We start from the raw sequence: 23,205 nt of genomic DNA, 5'->3' as shown, positions 1-23,205 counted from the left end.
CCGTGAGTTGCAAATCTCCCAAACTTGCTGGTCGATTTTTGTTGCTCTGCCATTTGCTTTGCAGAAACAACAACTCGCCCTAAGCCTCCCCGTTGTTTTTAAGAACTTGCTGTATTTGCACATTAATTGCTCATTAAACTCATCGCAGAAAGTTAGCGCTGGAACTTAACAGTGTAAGTACCTTTTTAACAATGTGATAATTGTTAATACAATGCCAATCAACCTCTCTGGCCCAGAAAGGGAACAATTTAAACTGTTAAATCTCATTCCTGCATGGAGTCAGTTGTTGTTAGAGATTTTTAAAATGTCAAATTTTAAGAAGGAGAAATTCGGTATCGCCCCATTTGGGGCGCAATTATCGGCCGGGCACAAAGATTAGCGCCTGCCGCTAATTATCGCCTCCGACTGCAAACTTGGCTTCTATCGCCCCTGGAGGTGATTGGAGCGCTAAATCAGGCGCTGCACACCCGCCTTAAGGCGCAAAGGCCGAGGAGCGAGGCGCTAACTCAGAGCGCGGGCACAGCGCAGGTGATGTCAGTTAGCAATGGAACACAGACATACTGGCGCCAGACAGTTCTTAAAGGGAAGGGTCGATCTTGCTCTCCAGCCACACCCTGCTTATTGGAGCATTGAATCTCGGCCTGGAAAGACCTGTGCCTAAATCTTCCTGTCAAGGACTATGGAGAGGGTGAGAGAACGAGCTCAGCGCTTCAGCGAGTGGGCCTTGGAGGCTCTTGTTGGCACGGTGGAGCGCAGAAGATCTATACTCTACCCTGAGAGTGGCAGGAGGCCTTTGCCGCGCGACTACAGAAGAGTGTGGAGGGAGGTGGCTCAGCACGTCTCCTCCAGGAGCATGGTGCCCAGGACCCATACTCAATGTCACAAAAAGTTCAACGACCTCACTCGGGTCGTCAGGGTGAGTGGCTTTTTTTCAACACCTCTCCATCCCTCCATTTCAACCTCACTTTATGGCCAGAGGGTCTTAAAACCCCAATGCTCAACAGTCATCCAACACCTATGGCCCTCTCATGAACCACACATGTGCATTCCACACCTTGCATACAGTAAGGGCTATTCAACTATGGGAGGCACATCAGGTAAGACCATGGCTCCATACATTAAGGGCTATTCAATTATGGGAGGCACATCAGGTAAGACCATGGCTCCATACATTAAGGGCTATTCAATTATGGGAGGCACATCAGGCAAGACCATGGCACCATACATTAAGGGCTATTCAGTTATGGGAGGCACATCAGGCAAGACCATGGCTGTATATTTACTCAGACGCTGTCCTTTTTCTTGCAGGCCAAGCTATCTCATAATAGGAGACAGCAGCAACGGATGGGTGGAGGGCAGCCTCAGCTGCAACCCCTCAGTGATCTTGAGGCGCGCATCCACAGGATTGTGGCAAGCCAGGTGATCGGTCCCATCGCTCCTGGAGAGGCCGACCCCGTTCTGGACAACAATGGTAAGGTCATCACCTTTTTCTCCTTTCTCATTCCACTTGTCCCTCACAACACCAGCCTTTGACACTTTCAATCCAACTTACTAAATCGCTGCACTCCTTCCTCCCTTACTGCCCCCCGTCCTCAGGCTAAAGCCACTCTTGTACCTCCCTGCTTTCAGATAGTGATTCACCAGCTGAGGAGATGGACCCTGAAGCTGCCAGTGGTAGCGAAGCCGCAGGCGAGGAGGAAGAGGAAGCCGGAGCATCAGCGCCACCCTCTCCCGAGGAAGCCCATGCCCACACTGGGACCATGTCTTCCCTGGAAGGGAGCAGGGGGGAAGGGTCTGATGAGGACGAAGCTCTGGGTCCCAGCGGGCTACAGCAACGTGATGTGGCTAGGGAAGCTCAGGAGCCTTCTCCCCGGGGGGAGAGTAGGCCAGCGAGTCCTGCTGCACTGGATGCAGAGGAGGAGCGTCTCATCACTGAAATGAACACCCAGGCGGTGAACATGCACACTCAGCTCATGGGTGCAGTGGGAAGGGTGCCTGATTGCATTGATGCACTGGCAAGGAGTGTGGAGCACTATGCTGTAGCACAGGCGGATGTCACGCTAATGCTTAGTGCTGCAATTCAGTCACTGGCTGCCATGATCCAATCTCAGACTGGTCTCATGCAGACTCAGATTGAGGCCACGCAAGCACTGAATGCTGCCATTGTCGCTGGTTTGGACACATTTCCCCGTGGCTCTCACCGTGCCGCAGCAGGCCAGCAACCTGTGCTGCAGCAGATTGCTCCGGATGCTGAGGTGCTGCCCCGTGGGAGTGCCAGTGTGTCGGTCAAGCAGGGAATTAGGACAGCATTCCTGCTGCCACCACTGTCACTTCCCCATTGCACTTGCCACCACCTGTAGCCCAGACTGCTGCCACCCATGCAGAGTTGGTGCAGTCTGCAGCCGGGCCCTCCAGGCCCAGAGCTGGTTGAGGCCGTCCTTCAAGGGCATCTGTAGTCTCAGGTTCTGACAATCAGCAGCCTTCCAGTAGCCTTGCTGCAGCCACTGGGGCCCCATTATGGAGGAGCAGTAGGGTGGGAAGGGGGGAAGCGCGCAAGGGATGGAGATCACCCTCGAAGGGCAAAAGTAGGAGATTTAACAAAATGTTGGTCAATTTTTTATTAAAGGCTGAGGTTCGTGTTCAAACATTTGTTTAGTATTTTGGACATTATCTCCAGGTTGTGAGAACCAGTTATGTTAATGAATGATTTTTTGTGTTTGTTTCTATCAGTTTGTCATGAAGAAATGACACACAGAGCTGGATTTTCATTGAGGAGGCGGGTAGGAGGCGGGACTACAACTTTCGGGGTTGTAGTCCCGCCTCCATCGAGTTGTAGCCAACCCACGTGATTTTGACTTGATTGACCTTGTTGAGCCCGCCCAGCGGACTCAGCAGGCCAATTAAGGGCCACCCAGCAACAGGTGACATCACAGATTGATATTTCATCTGTCAAGACCTTTTGACAGGTGGAATATCAGCGTTTGACAGCTGTCTGAAGCTGTCAAACACTGACAATCTGTACTCCAAGTTAATTCCTTCCTCTCGGATGATTTAGAGATCTCTCCGGAACAGAAAGCTGAATGCTGCAATTTTTGACAGATGGCGGCCATTCTGCTTTCTGTGCCGGTGAGATGAGGGACTCCCGAGACCTGAAGGAAGGAAGGCTGTAAAGGTAAGTAAAACTTCTTTAAACACTTTAAACACACCAAACACACTTACCTCTGCACTCACGCACCCATCACTCACCTGAACACCGGACATCTCGACCCCTCCAAGCCATTCAAACCGACGGCCCGCCTCGCTAACTTGCCGTGGTTTGGAGCTGTCGGGAATCCCACACTTCAAGAATGAAAATAGGGATTAGGCTAAAAACTGCCTGTTAACTACCTGTTAACGGGCAGTTAATTGGCACTAATCCCCTTCCCGCCTCGTGGTGGCGGGTCCCAGCGCGGGTCGGGTACCTGCCTCCTTTGAAACTGGCATGGAGGCGGGTTGGGGGCGGGATGGGTTCGTGCCCCCCGATTTCTGGATTTTAACCCCCCACACGCCTCCAATCCCGCCTCCACGGCCCAATGAAAATCCTGCCCACAGAGTTTGTAAAATAAAAAAGTTTTTGTATTCAAAATATACATGTTTGGCCTTTGGAATCATTGCTGCCTTGGCTGGCTATAGGGGTTGCGGGTTGCTTTCCATCATGTTGTTCTCCATGCCAGAAGCCATTTCCTCAGTAGGGGCCTAGAAGCGGCTTGTTATCAACCGTTGACGGACGACCCTTGCAGTTTCAACATTGTGGGCCATCCTCCCGCCTTGGTGCTGCTGCTGATCATCCTCCTCCTCTTCCTCCTCCTCTTCCTCCTCCTCCTCTGGTGGCATTGACTGGGTCCTGAGGATTTCCAGGTTATGAAGCATGCAGCACACAACTATGAAGAGGGAGACTCGCTCAGGCGAGTACTGCAGGGCTCCTCCTGAGTGGTCCAGACAGCGGAACCGTTGCTTGAGCACGCCGATTGTCTGCTCAACGATGTTCTTGGTGGCGAGGTGGCTCTCATTGTACCGCAGCTCAGCAGGGGTGTTGGGGTTACGGAGCGGTGTCATCAGCCAAGTGCACAGTGGATAACCCTTGTCCCCAATGAGCCAATCACTTGGCTGATGCGGTGCCTGGAAAAGTTCTGGCACAGCAGTCTGGCGCAGGATGAAAGCATCGTGGCTGCTGCCAGGATAGCGGACATTGACAGCGAGTATCAGCTGTCTGTGGTCACAGACCAACTGGACGTTTAAGGAGTGGAACCCCTTGCGGTTTCAGAAAACCTCTGCATTCTAATGCGGTATCAGCAATGCCACATGCGTGCAGTCAATGGTGCCCTGCACCATGGGGAAGCCCGCTATCCTCACAAAGCCCAATGCACGTTCATGGTGTTTGGCCCGGGTCATTGGGAAAGAGATGTACTGGTGTCTCCTTTTATAGAGGGCATTTGTGACCTGACGGATACAGCATTGGACCACAAACTGGGAGATATTGGCGATGTCCCCAGTAGCTGCTTGAAAGGAGCCGGTGGCATAAAAGTTGAGAGCCACTGTGACCTTCACTGCCACCGACAGAGACATCCTGGTCCTCAGTAGAGGCTGCAGATCTGGCTGCAGCAGGTGGCAGAGCTCAGTGACCACCTCTTTGCTGAAGCACAGCCTGCACAAACACTGCTCCTCAGACAAATGAATGTAGGAGAATTGTTCCTGGAATACCCTGGGAGGGCAAGGTCTCCTGTGCAGAGGCCTGTTGGCCCTCCTCCATCTGGCCATGATTGCCACTCTCTGCGTCTCTGTTGCCTCCGATTCTGCAGGTGCAGGATGATGCCCCGAATCAGTGCAGCCCCCATAGTCTCTTGGCAATCGAAGTAATGAAGGTCAGATCCAAAAGTACCTGCAAGGTGATGCTCAGTAGCCAAAACTACTTCACACAGTGTTGACTCTATGCAGAAGTGTCTCTCGCTCTCTCTCTCTCTCAGAATCTCTCTCTCTGTCAGAATGAGTGGTGCAAAAATGTCTACCACAGAAAAAGCCAGGAAGAGGCCGCCTTTAAATAGCGCCACCCCCCCCCCCATTCCGTCACCGACTGGGAAACGTTCCACTCTCCCTGTCGTTGCTTGCGCCAGGCGGAAAGGTGGGCGCCACCAAGGCGTTGCACGCTCGACTGACGTCACGATCTGCGGGCGCAGGAGATTGGGGTGCTAAACTTTTGCGCCGCCGCAAAAACTCTGGTCAATTTCGCGAGTGGCGCAAACATCACCGTGCCCGGGCGCTAGTTGTTTTGTGCCCCATTAGCGCCCTCTTAAGGCGCTAATGAGAGTTGCAAGCCAACCAGATTTTTCCCCCCTAAATGTTTTAATTTTTTTCTTACTTTTCCTTTCTGTCTCTTTTTTCTCTTGTCGCAATCCAATCTTTCTTTCCCTCTTTCTCTTTCTATACCTGATTTGACTCTAATTTACCCTCCTTCTCTGTTTTTCCTGTTTCTTTCTCAATCCTTAAATCTCATTGGTTAAGGGGATACAGTGTTGGTCCTGTCGTTCACTGAGGTCCCAGATGCCCCGTTGCCCTTGCCACTCTGATATCAGCTCGCACTTCCAGCAAGCTATGCTGCAAATGAATTTTGAGCCAAAAAAGTCTAACTAATGCCCCTCTCCAGCAAGATCTGGCCCACAGTTGGCATTTTATTGTCTATTGATGCTCAGTGACTTTCAGGCTACAAGCACAGCGTTCTGCTACTCTGGCCAATAGAGCATTAATCTGGATATGATACTACAGTGCTCCTGACTGACTCTTTGGCTCCAGCTAGAGTACAACAGCAACTTGAATTTATATAGCACTTTTTAGTGTACAAAAATGTCCAGAGGCACTTCACAAAGAGAGGTAACTAAGGGAAAGGGCAATGATCCAGGAAGAGACCAATTAAGAGGGGTGACTGAAAGCTTGGTCCAAAATCAGGGTTTTGAGGAGGTTTGTGAAAGTGCAAAAAGAGGTTTTTAGGGAGGGAGCTCTCGAGAGTAGGCCTGATGTGGCTGAAGATTCTGCCACCATCTGTAGGGGAATGTACAGAAAGCCAATCAGACAAACCGAGCACATGGGAGGGTTTATAGGGTTGGAGGAGATTTCAGATGTAGGGGGTAGATTTTCCCTTTGTGTGGTGTTCAGGTGGCTGGCCATTGAAGCGCACTGGTTGGCTGCTCTATAGTGCTGATGGGAGACCGCTTTGCATGTTGCCATTGGCTACAGGCCCTTCCAGTGGAAGCCCAACACCAACCTTAATTTTTTTATCTTGTATTATAACAGAGTATGTTTGAAAGAGTCCAAGTAAATGTATTACTCAAAGGATGAATGAAAGAACTGTTCCATGTTTAGCCACATTCTCCTTGGATTCTTTTAATGTTAATTAAAGGCAATGTTATGTGCGGTAAGGTATAAGTTGATAGAGGGCTGAGAACAGCAGTACCAGATTCTGGCAATAAATTCCTTCCCAATTTCACTGGCCATAATCTAATACTGTGGTTCTGCACATCTGCCTGCCGACATTGACATTGACTCCCTGCTTGCACGCTCACATACAACATTTCTAGGTGAGGCGGTTCCTCAGTTGCCTCACTTGACGAGCCACCACTGCAGAATCTGATGAATTGTCAAAGCAAGGTAAATGCACCTCTGCCTGTAGATTCGAGTGCAAGGATGTTGGGTGGACACAGAAAGTCTCTCTTGCAGCCTGCTCAACCTGGCATCCCACTGTTGGTCCTCCTCTTCTTCCTCCAAAAAAGACAAATATAGGAGGATTCCCATTGAAAACACATTGGGCCAGAAATTCAGGTCGGAGGCTTCCCGCGGGTGCAAGCCCCCGACCTGCACTTACCTAGCCCGCCGGCCGTTGTGCTGTGGGCCCGCGTGGGATTCCGATCCTGGGCCTCCTCCAACTGCCGGCGCGCAGTGCTTGCATATCCCAGGGGCGCAGTTAGTTCGAAGCGTCCCCTGGGATCACGTGGGCCATGGAGAGCCAATCGTAGCAGGGAATCTGTAAATAGAGATCGGCCCCAAAACATAACCAAAACTTCAAATTAATTTTTTTTTAAGTCACATTTTAAAAATAACTATAAATTACATAAAATAACTATGTTAAACAATAATTTAAATTTTTGAAAAAATTAATTACAGTTTTTAACGGGGCTAAAAATAAACTTACCTTTCTTTAAAGTATTTAAAAATAATAAACCTGTGGAAAAAATGTTTTAATTTTACTTAATTCACTACTTACCTTGTTAAAAGCAGGCCTTGTGACTGCTTTTTAAAAGCGTAGCTGCTGGAGACTTAGCCTCCCAGAGAAACCTGTAAAAAAAACAGAAGTTCCAGGCGTACGTGCTGCCTCTCCGGCACACGCATTTGACCTGCGAACCCCTTCTTTCAAGGGAACAGAAGTCCTGGTTTCCCGTGCATGCGCAGTGCATGCACGAAACCGGCACTTTCGTTGGCCCTACGCGTGAATACCCAGCGCATAGTCACCCGTGGGGACCTGAATTTCTGGCCCATTAATATGTAGTACTATTATTTTCATTGTGAGAAAAAGGCAGTGGCTCACTTCCTGCAAATGTACCAGGACAGCTAAGAGAAAAGTAAAACAACTAATCTGTGGAAATGGTTCATAATGCTCCTACCAATGTTCACGTAAGGCTCTGTAAATCTACTGCCACCCACAGCCCAGGTCCTAACAACCCTGGATGCCCCTTTTATATGGGCAGATATGAGTCAACAATATTCTGGCAATTACACTGGGGAATTGCATAAGCATCGTTGTGGCCTCATTTTAATATTTCAAGCTGCAAACGAGCTGCAAAATAAAATCCAAAGGCAAAAATTAGATGGGATGCTAAATGGGTGCAGAATTGATGTAACCCTTTTTTGTAGTTGGTTATGCCTAATTTAAGCTTGTTTATCAAGCAAAGCTAATCTGAAGATCTGGGCTATCTGTTGGTCACACAATGTTGACACACAACTGAAAGGAGTTCTCAGCTTTCAGTTGAAACTTCCAATGATGGGGAGGGAGGTGATCATTTGAATATTGATTGGCTCCATGGTTGGTCCAAACTATTGTGCCAATTCAAACACTGAACATTCTAAAGTGTGTTTGTTTTAATTTAATTATTTTTAGTGACTATATTACTTGTTTGAAGTATCAAATTAATCAAATCCGAGCTCATAATTCATCACATCATGAATTACAGATTTCAGTCATTCTTTTGAAGCAGCCAGTAAATGGATGTCAGATCCTTCCCTACAAAGATGTAGATACAATCAGACATCAAGTGGCTTGAGGTTGAATGTTGGCCATGACTTCCTTATCTTAATCCTAGCCTCACCCAATGTCTACCCACATGCACTTCCAGACAGGATTGCTGGATAATGATCAGGAGTGGAAACCCTGGCCCACTGTAGACCAGGATATGAACCTAGGACTTTATGCTCTGAATGGCTCAGCTACTCACTGGCTTAGCCATCTAGTCATCTAAGCCATGAAGGGAGCTGAGGTTACATTTTTAGCTGTGCATCTGTAATCCTCAATTGTGTCTACAGCTTTAGCTTCCCAACAGATTTGATCAATTGGATATGTCAGCCTACATAGTTATTGAAGTCACAAAAGATCTGTTGCACCAGATATAATTCATGGATAGCTTGTAACTAACAGTTATTTTAACATTTTTTTAACTTAATGTACATTTTATGCAGCTACTCTAAATTTACGTGATGTGTTAAGTGCAGCCAACGACATCAGTACACAAATTGAACTAACAACAAGAAAGAAAAGAGCACAGAGGTAAATGGCAAAATATTTTCAACATTTGTTTCAAACTCAGGGACAGGCTTATGAAAATAATAAGGCCATTTTCTTCACAATACTGAACAGATTAGTTTGATGTAAAATGAAAGAATCTCTATATTCTATTTTGCTTCAAGAGTTACAATACTTGTTCCTTCATACATAAATACTGTAAATATACTACATAAATAAGGTATATATGCTACATAAATACCGTGTTATAGATTGTGAAAAAGTATTACAAATTTTAAGATGAAAATAGATAAATGAAAAATAAATGACCAAATTACATGTCAGACCAGTGTTTCATTTCTTTAATTGTAATGTACTATTTTTATGTTTTTAAGTGTACCACCTTACCGGTCTCGAGTTGTATCAAAAGTCAATGAAAAAATCCCTCAACAAACAACTGTACCTCGTCCTGCTGAAGGTAAAAAAAAAATATTTTAAATGTACATAGTCTGTTCCAAAGTGTTGATATAAATTGGAGAGAGGGAGGTGGAAAGTGGCATAGTTACATTTCACAAGATCACAAGATAAATACAGACGAGGAAAGCCATTCGAGCACATTAGAAAAGAAGTACAGTTCCCACTGTAGCATCCAATTGTCTCTTAAATGATTCCAAGGTTTTTGGCTCCATTATTCAACCTGGACATCCATGTCATATGGTAATCACTTTTTGTGTGAAGACCCTCCTGCAATCAGTTCTAAATTTGCCTTTCACAAGGTTGAACCTGTGGCAGTTTTGCCTTTCATATAGCATTTATCAGCTTATGTACCTCTATAAGGTCCTTTCTCATAACTTTATCCCCTTATCTGGAGATCAGCTTGATGGTTCCTCTCTGTACTGTCTCCAGAGCTTGGATGTTTCTGTTTAAATATCAAAAACTGGACACAGCACTTGAAGTGCAGTCTGAACAAAGCACTGTACAATTTCAGCATCTTTCGATGACCTTAATCAAAGTCAAAAATTACTGCGACTGTGACCATGGTGTAATATTCCTCCCCTCCTCATCCTTCTCGACCTCGCTGCATCCTTTGACATGGTTGACCACACCATCGTCCTCCAACACCTCTCCTCCATTGCCCAGCTGAGTGGGACTGCCTTCTCTTGGTTCCACTCTCACTTATCCAATCACACCCAGAGCATCTCCAGCAATGGCTTCTCATCCTGCCCCTGCACTGTTACATCTGGAGTCCTCCCAAGAATCTATCCTTGGACTCCTTCTCTTCCTCATCTACATAATGCACCGTGGCAATGTAATGCAAAGAAATGGTGTCAGATTTCATTTGTACGCTGATGACACCCAGCTCTACCTCTCTACCATCTCTCTCAATCCCATTTGCTGCCTCTTTGTTGTCAGACTGCTTGTCCGAAATCCAGTCCTGGATGAGCCGCAGTTTCCTTCAGTTAAACGTTGGGAAGACCAGGGTCATTGACCACAATTTTTCCTATCGATGCGGCTTGGGGATGGGACAGCTGCCTTCCAGGTTCCATTCCCGCCCCCAACGACATCAGACGCATAGACGCGATTTTGCGTCAATTGGCCTTGTTAAGCTTGCCCTGTGGGCTTGCCGGCCAATTAAGAGGAAGCCAGTGTCAGATGACATCATTTGATGAAGCGTCATCTGCCAGTTTTCTTAAAGGGGGCCATGCACAATTTTTGTTTACAGCTGACTTTTCAGTGTTTGACAGCATTGAGGTGCTGCAAACACTGACAATCACTGTACAAAGGTGAGCCCTTGCACCCAGTCTCTCCAGTGACTCCCTCCTTAGGCTAGAACAGATGGCAGCTGCAGGTGAGGTTACAGAAACGATCTGTCACTGGTGAGAGAGGTTCTCCCAATGAGATGGGGCTACACACACAATCCAAAACTTGTTAACTACAGAAAAGTGTAAATGCATTAAAAATGATTTTCCCAACATTTTCTCATCTCTGAAACTCACCAGTATACCATTGGATCCTTCACACCACTTCTGCAGCTGTCATCAATGTAGAAACATTACAGTAGACCCACAGCACGCCACACTTACCTGGCATGGTGTCCGGACGCTGGGAAGCCTGCAGTAGACTTGTCAAAATTGCAAAAAGACTCTTAACTGCCTGTTAACAACCAGTTAAGTGCCTATAATCCTCTTCCCGCCGCTAGGTGTCGGGTCCATGTGCAAATCGGGGACCGGACACCTGGGAAGATTGTTTGGAGGCGGCTTGACAGCAAGTTTCCGACCTGCTGTCAATCTTTGCGATTTTGCCAGATGTCCTGCCTCCAAACCCGCCCACTGAGCGTCGGCAAAATTCCGGCCATTGTCTTCAGCCTCTGTTACAAACTCCGCATCCTCTCCACTGATTCTATTCCCCTCCCAAGCCACTCAGGGTGAAGCATATTTTGGTACCCTATTTGACCCTGAGCTTCTTACTCCATATCCTCTCTATAACATCGCCCGTCCCTGCCCTGCATCAGCTCCAAACTCCGCCCCTTTGTCCCCTCCAAAGTCGACTGTTTCCCAATGGTCTCCTGGCCAGATTCCCTTTCACCACACTGCATAAACTTCAGTTCATCCATAACATCGCTGTCTGTATCTTATCTGGTATCATGCCCCGCTCACCCATCACCACTGCGCTCGCTGACTTATATTGTCTCCCGTTCACCCAGTGCCTCAAATTTAAAATTCTAATCCTCACCATTATCTATCTCCAGCCCTACAACCCTCCAAGAACTCTGCATTCCTCCAACTCTGGCCACTTGTGCATCCCCCACTCTTTGCCCCATTATTGTCCGCTGTGCCTTCAGCCGTCTAGACCCTACACTCTAAAATTCCCTACCTAAACCTCTCTACCTCTCCACCTGCTGCTCCTCCTTAAAATCCACCTCTTTGACCTAGCTTTTAGTCACCCCTTCTAATATCTCCTTCTTTGGCTCGGCATCGGCTTTTGTAAGATTGCACTTCGGTAAAGCACTGTAGGATGTTTTTCTACGTTAAAGGTGCTATAAAAATGTAAATTGTTGTTGTGATACTACTGACCTTTTAATACAATACAGAATTTTGTTTTTTTTGATTCAGTGATTGAACATGTTAAGTCATCTAAAATTGTACATACTTTGAAATGTTAAGTATTTATCTCATTTCCTTATTTACATTTTTTAAAATTATTCCAAATGAAAAATGCCACATAAGCATGGACTCTCTCAGAGAGAAAACCCGATGAAGTAACAGGCTTGCTTTCGATGTCTGGCGGAGGTAAAAACAGAGGTGGTACAAAGTCCTAGAATGAGTAGCTGAAGGGGTCTTGATTCTTCAATGTCATTGTGCTTGCTGAGTCTTCAGCCTGCCAGTTTCACCAATGTGTTGAGGACAACAATGGATTGGGAAGCAATGAGAAGTATTAAAAAAAGATCAAAAGATCAAACTTGTTTTGTTGCTTTTCTAAAGGTTTTTAAATAAGTGTTCACTCTAATCTTTGGAGGTACTGATGTGACTCATTAATCAAAACATATTGGTCCAGAAATTGCTGGAAGAATAATGGTGAATTCCCGGCGCCCATCATTATTAGTGTATAAAAACCCCAGCAATTTGTGGCAAAGAAGAGATATGGCTTGAGTACAAATTCATCACAAATTGCTGGACGATATGTGCTAGCCTTGCCAAAACCGAAAAAATTACAATTCTGCCGTGAGCCTCCCCATTGTCTGTCATGAAATTGCTGGATTTACATCTTTAATACAAATTAATTTCACCGCAGCCACAGCCCTGGTACTTCATGTTGTAAGGACCCTGTTAATGACGTGATTTCTGGTTCTGACATGCTACACAACCTTGAAGGCTCAGAAAGGGAACAATGAAACTGTGGAGGCTCACCCCTGCAGGCAGTACATTGTTCCTAGAGGTTTGTAAAGAAAAACATTGTTTTTTTCTTTCTTTTCCTTTAACTCTCTTTCCCTTTCTTTATTTCTTTCCATCTATAATTTGGCTCTAATTCACCCTATTTCTTTTTCTGTTGTTCGTTGTTTCTTTATCCTTAAATTTCATTTGTCTGTGAGATAGAGCATTGAACCCGATGTTCACAAGATCCCAGATGCCCTGTTGACGTCGCCGCACCATTATCAATTCACAATTCCAGCAATTTGTGGCACAAAATAACACTCCCTAAAGGGTGAGGTAAAAAAATCCAATTCATGGCACTTGTCACAAGATGCCCACTCCATCAATTTCTTGGCCTTTGCTACCATTAATGAAAAACCCCATCACTGTGCCTATTAGTGAAGAGAACTTCTTAAATAACCACCCTGAAGGACATATTAGAAGTTTATTTTATAAAAATCTTTTGATAAAATAGATAAATATGATCTCTTACATAGGAGTACACTGGATGTCATGTTCATAGTTTTAATTTGTTATTCTTCACCCCAAGATTACTGATTAGATGATAGATCCCATGGAATTATTTTAAAAAGTTCAAGGAATTCTGATGCGCTGGCAAACATTCAACAAATAGTACCAGAAACAGATTAATCGGTTTAATTAATCTTATTACTATTTGTGGGACCTTGTTGTGCAGAAATTGACCACTATGATTACCCACAAAATAACCGTGACTGCACTTCAAAAAGTATTTTATTGAATGTGAAGCTCTTGGGGATATCCTGAGACACATGATAAGGCGCTATTTAAATGCAAGTTCATTCTTTTTTATTGCCAGCCATCCAGTATTATTTCTAGTATTTATAGGCCAAGAGAATCAGAACATTTTTGAGAAAATGTACATTGTTACATATGTTTCTCTCTTTCCATGCTCATGTGATCTCTGCTGCAGTGCAAACATTTGGAATGATTTTTGTGAGGTATAATAACATTTATCAAGGCAGATTTTCCATCAAGCTGCAATAGCTGCAGATCTACAGTGGGGCAGGATTTTCTGCTGCCATTTGACTGTACCCGTAAACCCATTTCATGGAACCATGATCCTTTCTGCGATCAACTGCCTCAGTCAAAGCAACCTTTTAGTGTAACTCTTTTACCTCTTACAGAAAAGGATGCCAGAAACACACTAGCATTCCCGATGCCCAGTGTTGCCAAGGTGCAGATGACAGAAAATACATCATATGATGTCATCCTGTCATTTGCGTAATTTGTGATTGGAGGGCTTCCATGGAAGTATCCAACATTTCCCCTGATTAGATAATCAAATATTTTATTGGTACCATTGGCTCTGCTGTTTCAATGTTCTTTGGGAATAGAAGTCTCTGCCTGTGTTAGTTATCTGCCAAAGCAAGGTATAATGACTTTTGCATACTGATGTGGGTGTGTGGGGGCCAGTTGGTGGGCACACAGAATTTTTCATACAGTCTGACATACCTGATAATCCTCCATTGATTCTCTTCTTTCAAATACCTCCGCTAGGGCAAATCCCATTGGTGAACCTAGAAAATGGGCCAGGCGCAAAAACAGATGAAGATCTCGTGTAATGGCTGTCTGTCCCATTTTCCCATTTCTGGGTGGAAAATGCAAATCAGCTGGTAATGATGAGGTCACATCATATGCACCATTTTTGTCATTTGCACTGCTTCATAATCATGCCAGTAAATTAAGCTGATGTCCTGGATTGCTTAATGCTATGTTGAAGGCAGAAGAGAATTATAACAGACTCAGTGCTACTCTAATAAAAGCTTCTTACTTACTTTCTGTATAATTTTAGATTTTTGCTGTTTCGAACTACTTTGCTATCTACCTTTGTGCCATTTGTTGAGGGACTGTCATTCTCCCTCCATTTTCAAGCAGGGAACAATGTTCTTTCCAATGGAGATTCCCCTATATCTTTGCTTTTTGGAAAAAGAAGAGGAACAGTGCAGGGTGGTGATGCTGCACCACAGGGTCATGGCTCCCACCTGCTGTTACCCAGCCACCCCACACCAGAGTATACAGGCAGAGGCACTAACTGCATTTGGCTGAGCAGCAGAGGGTTTGCTTTCGAAAGGAAGCTGTTGCAGCTATGCCATGTGAAAGCAGACCTGCAGTTCACCTACACCATACACAGTGCCCTGCCAGTGGCGGTTAAGGTTTACCATTGCCCTTAACCTCTATGCCACAGCATCATTCCAGGCTGCCATTGGGGACTTCTTTAACATAAGTCAAACAAATGTGTACAGATGGATTAAGCAAGTCACTGATGCATTGTTCTCTAGAGCTAGCAATTTCATCAGCTTCTCCATGAACAACTGGTGACAACCTGACCGAACACTGCAACTTTACTGAGTGCCAGGTATGGTAATCTGGGATGTTATGACTAAGGTTATCCACCAGGTGGTGCTGTAGCCAATGCTGCTGCTAAGGTCAGAGGTTTGCTTCCTGTTAAGGTCAGATGTTTGCTTCCTGTCAAGGTCAGATGTTTGCTTCCTGTCAAGGTCAGCAAAGGTGAAATGCCAGGATGCAGGCATGATGTTTGTTACTCTGTTTGTTAATAAAGTACTCGTGCTAATTCTACGATATCGCCTCTTCGAGTCCTTGTCGCAATACATGGATTTATCACATTTGGCGACGAGGTAACTAAAGGACCCTGAATAAAGAAGAAAAGTCTGCCAGGATGTTTAAACAACAAAATTACGAGCTACGGTTAGCTACCAGCTGGAAGGGAGCATGGCTGCCATGGTAGGAACGGTTTCCGCTTTTGATAGTCAAGCACAAACATGGGAGGAATACTGTGAAGTGTTGGGTTATTTTTTCGAAGCAAATGAAATAAATGATGCCGGAAAAAGGAAAGCCATTCTGCTTAGTTCAGTGGGAAGCCAAACCTACAGTTTGATGAAGAACCTGCTCAGTCCTGATAAGCCTGGAGACAAATCATTTGTTGAATTAGTGGCTTTGCTAAAAGAACATCTTCCTACTCTGTGGAGACTATAAATTGACAGTCAATCGGGTGTCCAAACTAGAGCAGTATCCGATTCCCAAAACAGAGGATCTCTTTGCAAACCTGGCTGGAGGAAAGAAATTCACAAAGTTGGATATGAGTCATGCCTACTTGCAGATTACACTGGATGACGAATCAAAGAAGTATGTCAAAGAAGGGCTTGTTTACATATAACCGCTTACCGTTTGGTGTCTCATCTAGTCCAGCTATCTTCCAGAGGACAATCGAAGGTGTACTGCAAGGGATTCCACATGTTTCCATCTATCTGGATGACATTCTGGTGATGGGAAGAACCGACCAAGAGCATCTGAGCACTCTGAGAGAGGTACTACAGAGATTGGAGAAGGCAGGGTTCTGGCTCAAGAGGAGTAAGTGCACTTTCCTGGGGAATGAGGCAGTGTTCCTGGGACACAGAGTGCATGCCACCGGGCTCCATCCACTCAAGGAGAAGGTACAAGCACTGCAGGATGCCCCTGCTCCTACAAAAGTGGCTGAGTTAAAAGCTTACCTGGGACTGCTGAACTATTATAACAGGTTTTTACCAAACTTGTCAACCGTGTTAGCACCTCTTCACAAACTACTGTGCAAGGAGACACAGTGGCAGTGGGGAGAGGAGCAGGGGGTTTCATTTGAACAGTCCAAGAAACTGATGCTGTCGTCGGATGTGCTGGTTCACTACAATGCAGAGAAAGACATCATTCTCTCTTGTGATGCTTTACCTTATGGGGTGGGGGCAGTTCTTTCACAATGCATGGAAGATGGAACTGACAGACCAATAGGGTTTATGTCCTGAACTCTAACACCAGCGGAAAAAAACTATTCCCAGTTAGACAAAGAGGGGTTAGCAGTAATGTTTGGGTTACAGAGGTTCCACAAGTACATATATGGCAGGAAGTTCACCATATGCACCGATCATGAGCCTCTTCTCTCTCTTTTCAATGAAATGAAAGCAGTTCCACAGATGGTGTCACCCCGGATCCAGAGGTGGGCAGTGACGTTGAGGACATATGAGTATGTCATCGTCTACAAGGTGGGCAAGTACCATGGGAACGCAGATGCGTTGAGCCATCTTCCACTGCCAGGCACACCTATCCGTGCAGCTCCAGAGGACAGAGTTTTGATGTTGGAGGACACTGACACGGCACTTGTGACTGCAGAGCAAGTAAGAACATGGACAGGTACTGTCTAGAGTTCGAGAATATGTGGTGAGGGGATGGCCACAGCATCCAGAAGGGGCTGACTTCACACCCTACAGTGTCAGGAAAACAGAGCTGAGTGTGCAGGATGGTTGCGTGTTGTGGGGAGCACGAGTGATTATTCCACAGCCAGCACGACAGCCTATCCTAGAGCAACTACATCAGTGTCATCCTGGGGTCTCGCGTATGAAAGCCTTAGCTAGGAGTTACTTGTGGTGGCCAAAGCTAGATGAAGAGATAGAAAATCTAGTCAAGACATGCAGCACTTGTCAGGAACACTGGAAGGCACCAGCAGTGGCTCCTCTCCACCCCTGGGAGTGGCCGGATAAACCATGGAGAAGATTGCACTTAGATTATGCGGGTCCATTCATGAGGGAAGGTGTCCCTCATAATCATTGATGCACATTCCAAATGGATGGATGTTTATCCTGTAAATTCTGCTTCTGCCACTACAACTATAGACTGCCTGCGCTGGAGCTTCAGTAATCAAGGGCTACCGGAGATCGTGGTGAGTGATAATGCCACTTGTGTTGTGAGTACAGAGACAAAAGAGTTCTTGAGAAAAAATGGCATAGTGCAGGTGGCCTCAGCTCCATATCATCCGTCCTCGAATGGACTTGCGGAGAGAGCCATACAAACATTTAAGGAGATGATGAAAAAAAGTGCAGAAGGGAGTTTAGCAGCCAAAGTGTCACGGGTTCTGTTCAGCTACAGAATAACATCTCAATCCACCACAGGACTCTCTCCTGCTGAGATGTTATTAGGTCGTAGACTACGCTCCACTCTTGACCTTGTCCACCCAGACCTAAAAAGGAAAATGGAAAACAGACAAAACAAACAAAAAGAGAACCATGACAAAAGAACAAAGAGCCGAAGTTTTGGAGAAGGAGATGCGGTCCTTACCAGGAATTTCAGTTATGGACTAAAGTAGGTTCCTGGCTTCATCGACTCAATGACAGGTCCAGTATCATACAAGGTCATGTTGGGAGATGGTAGGGTGGTACGCAGACATGTAGATCAGTTACTTCCCAGACAAGGGGAAATTAAAATGAAGGTTCCAGATGCAATGACTGAAGACAGGGCTGCCCCCAGTTATCCAAGTGCATCTGTGGTGCCACCACCAGGGACAGAGCCAATTCCACAGGAACCTATTCGTCAAGAGGAAACCATCGTTGCAGAGTCAGATACTCTGAGCATTGCTCAGGAGCAGCTGGTGGCTTCACCACAAACAAGCAGGGACTTTACTGTTAGACGTTCACAAAGGACTCGCAAGCCACCAGAGAGATTGATACTGAACTGTTAGCTTCGTCAAGTATGGAACATGATGAATGGAGACTCCTTATGTGACCCTCAGGAATGGTTGTTTGTTAAGAAATTCATACTGAAATCTTAAGGGGGGAGGGATATAGTAATCTGGGATGTTATGATTAAGGTTATCCACCAGGTGGTGCTGTAGCCAATGCTGCTGCTAAGGTCAGAGGTTAGCTGCCTGTTAAGGTCAGAGGTTTGCTTCCTGTCAAGGTCAGCAAAGGTGAAATGCCAGGATGCAGGCATGATGTTTGTTACTCTGTTTGTTAATAAAGTACTCGTGCTAATTCTACGATATCGCCTCTTCGAGTCCTTGTCTCACTACATGGATTTATCACACCAGGAATCATAGATTGCACTCATGTGGACATAAGTGCTCCTTTCATCAATAGTTATTTGTATGCCAATGGGAAAGGATGTTGTGGTGTATGTAACCTGTTCCACCTTAAGAGAACTTAAGCCTGTTCCACCTTAAGAGATGTACTACTTTCTCTGGCTGCTGTATACGTAATACCGGTGGTGACCACCGGTATATAAGTACTGTGTAGTGATATTGTATTTAGTATAGTCCTGACCTCCAACTAGTAAAGACCTGTTGAACTTTATTCTTGTAGTCTGTGTCAGTAATTAATCTTAATACAACTGGAACACACAGACTTAACAGATGTGCAGCTTGTTTGTGAGCAGCAGCACACCACCATGCAAGTGAATGCTTACTTTCCTGGGGGCTGCCACAATGCCTTTATTTTAAGGCAGTCCACAATGCCATCACTCTTTAACCCAGAAAAACATGCCTGTGTGTGAATGCTCGAAAATCAAGGCTTTTCTCTACAGCCATCGCTGGTGACACCTGTGTACTTTCTCAGGACCTCAGCTGAGCAGCACTATAAGGAGATAAATTCATTACCAGAGTCATTGTTGTCCACGCTATAAGCATATTGAAGCTGCATTTCAGGTGTCTAGATTGACCTAAAGGCATCCTGCAGTTTCGTCCGGCAAGAGTCTTAGGGATCATGTTGATGTGCTGCACGCTGCATAACTTGACCTTACACCAGATTTGCTTATAGAGGGCTGGAGGATGATGGCCCCATCAAGAGCAAGGAGATCAGCAAGAAGAGTACCCTCCTTAAGAATATGTGAAGGACAATCCATTTCCAGCTGCAAGAGACACTCATACCAGTGTGATACAAGAAATCTCCTCTTGATTATTGCATCAGACTGCTGCATGAATAGTTGGGTGTACATTTTCCCCTTTCCATCACAAATATGCCATCATATGCCACCCTTCCCTGCGTGAATCAATTAACACAGCTCCTATTCATCCCACCTGATCAAAAACATTTCCAAACTTAGCCAAGAACAATGGTCAGAAATTTGCAGTCCGGATGATGGCAAACTGGCAGCGTTTGCTGTCATTCCGCCTTTGAAGCTGACCGCAACTATGGGTTTTAGCACATGCGCAGTCTAATGCGGTAATCCTGAAGTTATGGTCTGTCATTCACTGCTTCTCCACAGGCTGCGCTGTGGCCCCCACCCTCCACACCCCCACAAGGCCGGCAATCAGTGAAATCTCTGAAATCATGGAAACTGACGAAAATGCTGGCTCTTCCACAGTAATTACACTGTTATATTCCCCACTAAAAGTTAGAGCCAAAGGGATTAGGTGTAACTGTGGTGTTAACAGCGTATTGACTGCTAAACAAACGTTCTTTTTTCAAGAGTAAAGAGACCCAGCCTGTTCATCCTTTCCTGATATGTATACCCTTGCATTTCTGGTATCATCCTTGTAAATCTTCTCTACACCCTCTCCTATGCCTCTGTATCCTTTTTATAATATGGCGACCAGAACTGTACGCAGTACTCTAAGTGTGGTCTCACCAAGGTCCGATACAGGTTTAGCATAACTTCCCTACTTTGTTGTGAGCACCTCCACTGCCCTGGAGTTGTTGCATGCTCCAGAGTGAATTCTAGCATTGTACTGCAAATGAAACTTGTGGGCAATGGACAACTCCTACACGCGAGCTGTCACCTTCAGCACATTGTCTGATATGGTTCCCAGTGTTAGCACATTGATTTGATTCTCTGCACGTATCCTTTTAAAAGCAGTACCTGTGAGATCTGGATCCCAAGGTTCTTTGGCCAAGGGGCAACTTATCCTGATCTTCTGTCGGCAACGTACTACACTGTTCCAATGAAGGTCAACATAAGCTCGAGGAACAGCACCTCATCTTTCAAGTTGACACTTTTCAGCCTTCTGGCCTTAACATTGAGTTTAACAACTTTACATCTTAACCACCTCTCCCATTTTCTCTCGGACAGCGGGTGTTTGTGTGCAGGAAGTGTGTCCAGCTGCAGCTACCGGCAGACCATATTGCGGTGCCGGAGCTGTGATTGGATACATACTGGACCATTCGCGATGCTGAGGACATCGTGGATATCACGTTTAAGCAGTTGGTCACACCGCAGGCAAAGGTTGGACAGGCAGAAAGGGAAGGGGTGACCAACAGACAGAGTAGTAGGCGCAGGCAGGTAGTGCAGGGGTCCCCTGTGGACATCCCCCTCTCAAACAGATATACCACTTTGAATACTGTTGAGGGGGATGGCTTATCAGGAAGGCAGCTGCAGCAAACTTCCTGGCAACAGGGGTGGCTCTGCTGCACAAGATGGGAGGAAAAAGAGGGGTAGAGCTATAGTAATAGGGGATTCAATTGTAAGGGGAATAGATAGGCGTTTCTGCGGCCGCAAATGAGACTCCAGGATGGTGTGTTGCCTCCCTGGTGCAAGGGTCAAGGATGTCTCAGAGCGGCTGCAGAACATTTTGGAAGGGGAGGGTGAACAGCCAGTTGTCGTGGTCCATATAGGTACCAACGATATAGGTAAAAAACGGGATGATGTCCTAAAAGCTGAATATAGGGAGTTAGGAGGTAAATTAAAAAATAGAACCTCAAAGGTAGTAATCTCAGGATTGCTACCAGTGCCATGTGCTAATCAGAGTAGAAATAGAAGGATATTTCAGATGAATATGTGGCTAGAGGAATGGTGCAAGGGGGAGGGATTCAAATTCCTGGGACATTGGAACCGGTTCTGGGGGAGGTGGGACCAGTACAAACCGGACAGTTTGTACCTGGGCAGGGCTGGGACCGATGTCCTAGGGGGAGTGTTTGCTGGTGCTCTGGGGGAGGGTTTAAACTAAAATGGCAGGGGGATGGGAACCTGAGCAGGGAGACAGAGGAAAGGGAAACCAAGATACAAGCAAAAGATAGGAAGGAGAAAAACAAAAGAGGCAGTCAGAGAAATCAACGGTTTAAATCAAACATGGCCATAGTAAATAATAATTCTAATAGGTGTAAGAACGTTAAAAAAACAAGCCTGAAGGCTTTGTGTCTTAATGCGAGGAGCATTCGTAATAAGGTGGATGAATGAGCTGCGCAAATAGAGGTAAACGAATATGATTTGATTGGGATTACGGAAACATGGCTCCAGGGTGGCCAAGGCTGGGGTATTCAATATTCAGGAAAGATAGGCAAAAAGGAAAGGGAGGTGGGGTAGCATTGCTGGTTAAAGAAGGGATTAACACAATTGTAAGGAAGGATATTAGCTCTGATGATGTGGAATCTGTATGGGTAGAACTGAGAAATACCAAGGGGCAGAAAACGTTAGTGGGAGTGGTATATAGACCTCCAAACAGTAATGCGGAGGTTGGGTATGGCTTTAAAAGGGAAATTAGAGAAGCATGCAAAAGGGCACTGCAGTCATCATGGGTGACTTTAATCTACATATAGATTGGGCTAACCAAATTAGTAACAATACTGTGGAGGAGGAATTCCTGGAGGGTTTACGGGATGGTTTCCTGGACCAATATGTCGAGGAACCAACCAGAGATCAGGCCATCTTAGACTGGGTATTATGTAATGAGAAAGGATTAATTAGCAATCTTGTTATACGACGCCTCTTGGGTCAGAGAGATCATAATATGATAGAATTCTTCATTTAAGATGGAGAATGAAGTCGTTGACTCAAAGACTAGGGTCCTGAATTTAAATAAAGGAAGCTACGATGGTCTGAGGCGTGAGTTGGGTAGGATTGATTGGGGAATGTCACTCAAAGGGTTGACTGTGGATAGGCAATGGCAAACATTCAAAGACCGCATGGATGAACTACAGAATTTGTTCATCCCAGTTTGGCATAAAAATAAAGCAAAAAAGGTGACTCAACCATGGCTAACAAGGGAAATTAGGGATAGCATAAGATCCAAGGAGAGGACATATAAATTGGCCAGAAAAAGCAGTAAACCTGAGGATTGGGAGCAGTTTAGGATTCAACAAAGGAGTACAAAGAGATTAATTAAGAAGGGGAAAATAGAATATGAGAGTAAGCTTGCTGGGAACATAAAAACTGACTGTAAAAGCTTTTATAGATATGTGAAGAGAAAAAGATTGGTGAAGTCAAGCGTAGGTCCCTTGCAGTCAGAATCAGGGGAATTTATAATGGGGATCAAAGAAGTGGCAGACCAATTAAATACATATTTTGGTTCTGTCTTCACAAAGGAGGACACAAATAACCTCCCAGAGATGTCGGGGAACATAGGGTCTGATGAAAGGGAGGAACTGAAAGAAATCCGTATTTGTAGGGAAATGGTGTTAGGGAAATTGACGGGGTTGAAGGCCGATAAATCCCCAGGGCCTGATAATCTACATCCTAGGGTACTTAAGGAAGTGGCTTTAGAAATAGTAGATGCATTGCTGATCATCTTCCAAAATTCGATGGAATCTGGAACAGTACCCATGGATTGGAGGGTAGCTAATATTACCACACTGTTCAAAAAAGGTGGTAGAGAGAAAACGGGGAATTACAGACCGGTAAACCTGACATCGGTAGTGGGGAAAATGCTGGAGTCCATTATAAAAGATGTAATAGCAGAGCACTTGGAAAACAGTGACAGGATCG

At 45.5% G+C, this 23,205-nt stretch overlaps 1 pseudogene across 1 annotated transcript in view; it reads left to right on the top strand.

Moving 5' to 3' along the window:
• The window catches only part of LOC147122828 (uncharacterized), a 1,078,287-nt pseudogene that overhangs the window by 409,640 nt on the left and 645,442 nt on the right, over window positions 1-23,205 (top strand). Inside the window, exons 9-10 of the transcript XR_015080342.1 lie at window positions 8,758-8,845; window positions 9,196-9,278. The product of XR_015080342.1 is annotated as an uncharacterized LOC147122828 (transcript). The remainder of the gene's footprint in view (window positions 1-8,757; window positions 8,846-9,195; window positions 9,279-23,205) is intronic.

The sequence above is a fragment of the Somniosus microcephalus genome, chromosome 2 (genome assembly GCF_052327205.1).
Source record: "Somniosus microcephalus isolate GS21.2 chromosome 2, FLI_Smic_1.0, whole genome shotgun sequence".
NCBI classification, from domain to species: Eukaryota; Metazoa; Chordata; class Chondrichthyes; order Squaliformes; family Somniosidae; genus Somniosus; species Somniosus microcephalus.
Note: the sequence above shows the minus strand (reverse complement) of the source record. Positions and strands in the feature narration are given on the sequence as shown.